Source organism: Coenobita brevimanus, chromosome 50 (genome assembly GCF_032717465.1).
Source record: "Coenobita brevimanus isolate Jiangsu-jjx chromosome 50, ASM3271746v2, whole genome shotgun sequence".
In the NCBI taxonomy this organism is placed as follows: Eukaryota; Metazoa; Arthropoda; class Malacostraca; order Decapoda; family Coenobitidae; genus Coenobita; species Coenobita brevimanus.
In genome coordinates, this window is record NC_137003.1 from 43,194,852 (window position 1) to 43,201,622 (window position 6,771).

The following is a 6,771-nucleotide window of genomic DNA, read 5'->3' on the forward strand; positions in this document are numbered from 1 at the left end:
TACCGGTGCTGCCTGACCTTCATGACTGGTAAAATGTACGGTTTCCACCATGGCGGGATGAAAATTATGAGGCTGACCTCGAGAGACAGCAGACCGAGGAGGATTGGGTGGTGTATATAAGCCTGGGACTCCCTCACAGCGACAGGATAAGCTTGCTTCTGGTCCTCGAGAACATGGTAAGTTCCCTCCTAGGTTACTACAGCACTACTGACAAAAAAAAAAAAAAAAAAAAAAAAAAAAAATCACAAACAATCCATTTTGCCTCGCTGTAATGCACCTCCCTATACCACAACACACACACTTGCTTCAATACCTGCACATTACAACACATAAACAATCTACTATGCCCTCAGTGTCATGCAGCTCCCCACACCAAAGAACACTCACTTGTTTCTGTATGAACACAAAACACAGCCCACAAGCAATCCACTATGCCCTCACTGTAATCTAGCCTCCCACATCACAACAGACTTATTCTTCTCATGCAATTGCAGTTCCAAAGCACCGACAATCCTTCAGCATATCTTCAACAAAATCTCTTTGGATGTGATCGGTGTCCCACAGTCCACTGGGTTCACTTCCACATTATCCAGGAGTCACAACAACAACAAGCTAAAGGAGTCCAAGATATGTTTGACAGGACAGAATGGGTGGGAGGGAAACGCAGGGCAAAACTTAGTTTTTATTTCTCTAGCCTTTCAGACTACACAAAGACCACTTTGAGATATATAGGACTTTACCTTTTCAGTCCGATGAAGTAGTTGTTCCTATATTCTTGCTATCACCAAACAATTTTTTAAAGCACCTCTTTCTATGGGTTCTGCTTTTCATATCATGTCTCATTATCCTTTTGCACGTTACTAAAGCAAATAATGTTGCTAATAAAAATATATACATACCATAGAATGCAATATAACAGTGTGGAAGGCATACTATATCAATAAGAAAAAAGGTCTTACGATGGTGCCACCGCGAGTCCGACTGTGAGCTTTATATTTTGTTATATTTTGGTTTAATGGTCTCGTCCTTCTCGTCCCTCACAGAAACTGCTGGTGACCGCACTGAGCGCCGCCGTCCTGGTGGCCTCCTGCAACGCCGCTCCTGGCGGCGGCTATGGAGGAGGCGGTTTCGGTGGAGGTGGCTTCGGTGGTGGAGGATACGGCGGTGGTGGAGGATACGGCGGAGGCGGTGGTTATGGTGGAGGATACGGCGGAGGCGGTGGTTATGGTGGAGGTGGCTTTGGAGGTGGTGGTGGCGGCTACGGAGGTGGTGGTGGTGGCTATGGAGTCAGCGTCTCCTATGGCCCAAAACGTGTCACTTACAGCACCAGAGTTGTCACTAGTGGCGGCGGTCATGGTGGCGGTGGCTATGGCGGCGGTGGCTATGGCGGCGGTGGCTTCGGCGGAGGTGGCTTTGGCGGTGGTGGATATGGTGGAGGTGGCTTTGGCGGTGGTGGCTTCGGTGGCGGTGGTTATGGCGGCTATGGCTACGGAAAGTAATACCGTTGGTCATTCTTTAATTCATAGATGCCTCGTTAGCGGCCTCCGACACGGAACCCATTTTTTTTCTTTTGCCCAGGAAAACTTTACTACTACTTCAACCTGTGTATGTATATAAAAAAATAAAGTAGTGATGTATGAGAAGTCTTTCAATACGGTCTTTTATTTTCCTTTTTTTTGTAATCAGTCAAATGTAACAAAATACTTAAAAACTCAGGATTCTTGGATTATTACTCTTTCTCTCTCTCTCTCTCTCTCTCTCTCGAGAGAGAGAGAGAGAGAGAGAGAGAGAGAGTGAGACATACGTATTTTTAATCAGTCTAATAAAACGAGATCTTTCAAAACTCAGGATTCTTGCTGTCGCCATCTTTGTTTGTGGAGAGATGAATATGTTTGCTTTATTGCTTTTGGCTTTTCCTGGTTAGAGTCAGTGTACATGCTCTGCTTCATTCACTTTTCACTCATGAGGAAAATAATACACGAAGTTTCTATTTGTGGACAATAAACAATATAAAAATTCAATATCTCGTTATTCCTGTGTGTGTGTAGGACCCAAAGGCTAAGCTGTCGTAGTCCAGAACTTTGGGGAGCTAACTTCCTCTTCCGCTGCCTTTTTTTGATAGAAAAACCCCTAGTCAACATTACCCTTGTTGAATAAAGAGACCCAGAAAGTAGGCAACTGCAGTCCAGAGCATTTAAGGGTAGAAATCAGCTTATTCTCATGGTGGTACTTAATATGACGGGAAATCTTCCCGTCTTTAGGGATCGATTGGGCATGATCTTTACCCATAATTTTATTGCTATACCAGTAGACTGCAATGTAATATAATGGTGAATTTCATAAATAAGTTAATCAAATTCTAAGTAAATTTCATGAAGATGCTGAAGTTATAACCACTCTTATAATCAACAACACCCGAGCTATTGCAAATACTGTCAATAATGTTACTAGTTCTGTTGCAGTTACTATTTGCTTAGAGAATGATTTTTTCCCTTCCGGATACAAAAACATAGAAATAATCAGCAACATATTGCTTGCAGGACAGTATGGAGTGTATCATGGTCGACTGGAAGAAAAAGAGATAGTGTCAAACTATCACCCGTCACTGACTGGCGCCGCAGGCCTTTACTGAACCCCGACCACATGGAATCATTTGGCCTTTCACACCATACAGTCGTGAAGTGCCATGTCACAACAAGGTCTAGCTTTAGCTCCAAGGTTGTGAAACGTTTATTTTTACGTCGTGTTTACTGTCATAATTTCTAAGTATGTACTGGTATCCCTTCTTCTTTCTTTCCCTCTCAGAGAAGGTTACTTGGCAAAAATGTATAGTTTTACTGTGCTTGTAAAACGTAGATATATTTTTGCATTTCTTTCTGAGTACCATTTCAGTGGGTTGTGTCGGCAGCAGGTCTCCCGCCAAGGCCAAACAATATATTTCGTCCTATGGCGATACTTTGCACTTGGGCCCCACGCGCCAATAATTACACATATCTGTCGAGTTACCCTTCACAACAGTTACAAGTGGTATGAAAAGGTAGGTGTGCGAGTTAGACGATGCAAAAATATAAGGATGAGAGAACGAACATGTCCTAGCGTTACGACGTGTTCTCCAACATAAACATGAGCAGGTGAAAATTTGCAGAGTTTAGCCATCCTTCCCCTCCAGCGCTGGGCGTGGCCGGGATCAAGGACTATACCGAGTTCTCTCATCAGAATGAATCTTTGTTAGTCCTTGCGGGGGCCACAACTAGGTCCTCTGTTTGGAGGAAGAGTGCTACCCAAAATTTACCCGGTCTCAAGCTGGCCGAATACGAATAAAGAAAAAGTGTCTATAGTGATGGCCATGTGCATGTGATGTGGAAGTGCTGTATTGACCATGTTTGTGTGTGCGAGTTTGTATGTCACTGGTAAGCAGCGATCTGATGCGAATCTAAGTGGCAGTGAGTGTGCGTGACACGTAGGAGGACTGCTGGGTGTAAGGAAGTGGGCTTTTAAACCACTGATCAGGGTTGGACACAAAAAATTAAGGTGGCATAATTATGACAACACATCATACTGTCTACTTTAACCTAACAAGAATCCCTAACCCCCTGCAGCTCGGCTGAATGTTAAGTGTACTCAGATTTGAGGATCGATTTAACTAGTGACCAAAGAGACTCATTCCTTCCTCAGAACTAAGGTTCACCAAATTCCATGCAACCATAGCTTACTATGAAAGTTGTGGAAGTGGTATAATTTCATTAGATGAAAACAGACCAACTGTACCAACGCAGAAAAAAAAAAAAAAAAAAAAAAAAAAAACCGGATAGCCAAGCGGATCCTTCCAACTATCCAAAGGGGCCAAAACAAGATTAATGAGCCCTGAAATCAGCACTTGTGACTCCAGACGTTCATCATTACTCTTTCTAGTCTACCGCCAATTTTCACACTTTTATCTCTCGAGCCAACCGTGCATCAAAGGCGTTCGTAAAAATTGCCTGTCAACTTTCCAATCGTACCTCGGATGACGATGCGCGATGAAATATTCGAAGCGAGAAGGTATTACTGCAGTTTCCATCATAAGAGGAACACAATCAGCGACAAAAATATTATTCAGAGGCACTAAAGACCGAAGACTAAAGGAAAACGACTGGGAGGTAGATCGAAATCCCTGTAATTTTGAAGATTTTAGTGTTCCGGGAATTGGGAATCTTCGTTTAGGTGGCGCATAATACGATCGACCCACTGACGCTTAGGCCGAGAGTGCGCTGGCGAATAATATAAAAGTTTAATATTCCCTGGTAATTATGAGTGACTGGGGGAGACATCAGCGGAAACTTCAGACTAGGAGGAAGTTGAGAGGTATATAAGATGAGCTCGGAACATGGGTAGGCAAGTCATCTCCAGTCCTCGAACTGAACACGACATTTGCATACCAACCAGCAACATGGTGGTAAGTGGCTGGTGGGGGAACATGTTGATGATGTTAACTTAAGCGGTGGTATTTTCCATCACCCTCTTCAATGCGATGACAGCTTTTTATGTAAGTTTGTGATGTCCAGATTGTCTTATTCAATTTAGAGAGGCTTTCCGACCTCGTGGGATGTTACAGCCTACGTTAATCCTCTTACAGTTATTGAGGCTCTTCGAAGCTCAGTAACATCATCAAAACAGCAATAATAACAATAATTAAGGAAATAAAAATAATAGTAATAATCATAATAATAATGATAAAATAATAATGATAATAATAATAATAGCCTAGTAATAATAAAAATAATAATAATAATAATAATAATAACAATAATAATAATAACAGTAAAAATAAAATAACGTCACCGCACTTAAGGGATTCATTTGTTTTCGATGCGTTAGTTTACGGGGTGCAAACACTCTATAGGCATGTCCGTGGCTTTAAATGGTTTCAAGAAATAGTATCTCAGAGGCAGATGGTTGTCTTTAGTATTTAATAGACCGGTTGGACTTATATAGTGTATCGAGTAGTAATAACAGTTACAACAAAAGTAGCAGTAGCAGTAGCGTGTCGTACTGATATGTGTAATATAGGCAGGCTCTTGTATCAGAATGAAAGAATACTATAGTACTGTGAGGACAGAAAACGTGAGAGAACTGAATGGAGTTAATTTAAAGTAGGGAGTAGGTGTATATAATTTGGTGGTCATACTGGCATTGAGACCTCTCGCAGTCTCAGTCGGATGTTTGAGTGTCTAGTCAGGACTAATCTGGGAAACTTTGATGTGTGTCTTGTTAATGCCAGCCTGCTTGTCAACCTGTCCTATGCCATCATAGTAGGGTATTGCTTGCCCCTCTCTATTGGTGGGGGTCTGGCCTACAGCGAACCATTATGTGATAACCATGCTGTTGATGAATAAACACTAAAGTAGAAAGCATAACGGATTTGTTGAGTGTAATAAGCACAGTGTAATAACCAGTAAGTAAAGTAAGTGCAGTGTACTGGTAGGACAGTATAGAAACTTTTGATGTGTATTAGGAAAACTACATGTGGCTAACGTAATTCCATGGGGGATATAGTTTAAAAATCACATTATTTTGTTTGTCATAAATGAAGGACTGAGGACTTTTCATTAAGAACTATACTGCCTCAGTTATTATTTAAAAATTTTAGAAGGGTTCTCATCTTATAATCAATATAATACTATCTGTGATCAATTGAGAGCATTTTGTAGTACCCCTTCATTCCTGAAATGAAATTTTCCTTGGCGTTATGGCAAGAGCAGCTGCATGCGAACAGCATCACCAAGAATAGTTCCTTTCACAATTGTTTGAGAGTAGAGTATTGTTCAGCGTGTTGTAAATTGGGCATCATGGGTAGTGCAGCTTAATGAGTAGTGGTATAGAGTCCTGCCTTGTGACCCGTACTGACCGTACATCCCCACCAGCGCTGCATTTCTGTCCTCCTGGTGGCCGTCTGGGCAACTGTGGCCTCCTCCGGTAGCTACTCCACCTCTGCCCGGGGCCTCAGCGGATCTTACGGCTCCAGTTCCGATTACTCATCTAGTGCAGCAGCCTCACAAGCAGCTGCGCAAGCTGTAGCAGCTCAAGCTGCTGCTCAGAGAGCTGCTGCACAAGCTGCTGCTCAGAGAGCTGCTGCACAAGCTGCCGCTCAGCAAGCGGCTGCTCAAGCTGCTGCTCAGCAAGCTGCTGCTCAAGCTGCTGCACAGGCTGCTGCTCAGCAAGCTGCTGCCCAACAAGCCGCTGCTCAGCAGGCTGCTGCTCAGAAGGCAGCAGCTCAACAGGCTGCTGCTCAACAAGCTGTTGCTGCTGCTGCCGCAGCTGCTGCTGCTGCAGCTGCAGCTGCTCAACAGAGTCTGGGAATATATGGTGCTACCACCACATCCAGTCAGAGCAGCAGCCTGAGCGACCTAAGCAGCCTTCTGAGCGGTGGAGCAGGCCTCGGCAGCGCCGCCACAGCCCTCAGTGCCATCAAGGCAGCCCAGGCCAGCACCTCAGCTCAGGCCAGTGCGGCAGCCCAAGCCAGCTCACTGTCTGTCTCCCCCTATGGCTCCTTCGGCGGCAGCAGTGGGTTCAGCGGCAGTGACGGGTTCGGCGGCAGCAGTGGCGGGTTCGGCGGCAGCAGCGGCGGGTTCGGTGGCAGCGTCTCCAGCGGCGGGTATGGTCGTTGAGAGGGGGTAGTGTGACTTGATGACGTCAACAATAAACAACTTAAATCAGTTCCATTCCTTTTCATCCTTTGTAAGATATGAAGTCATTGTTTTTTATTATTTCAGCAGTTTTGACTGGAAACCT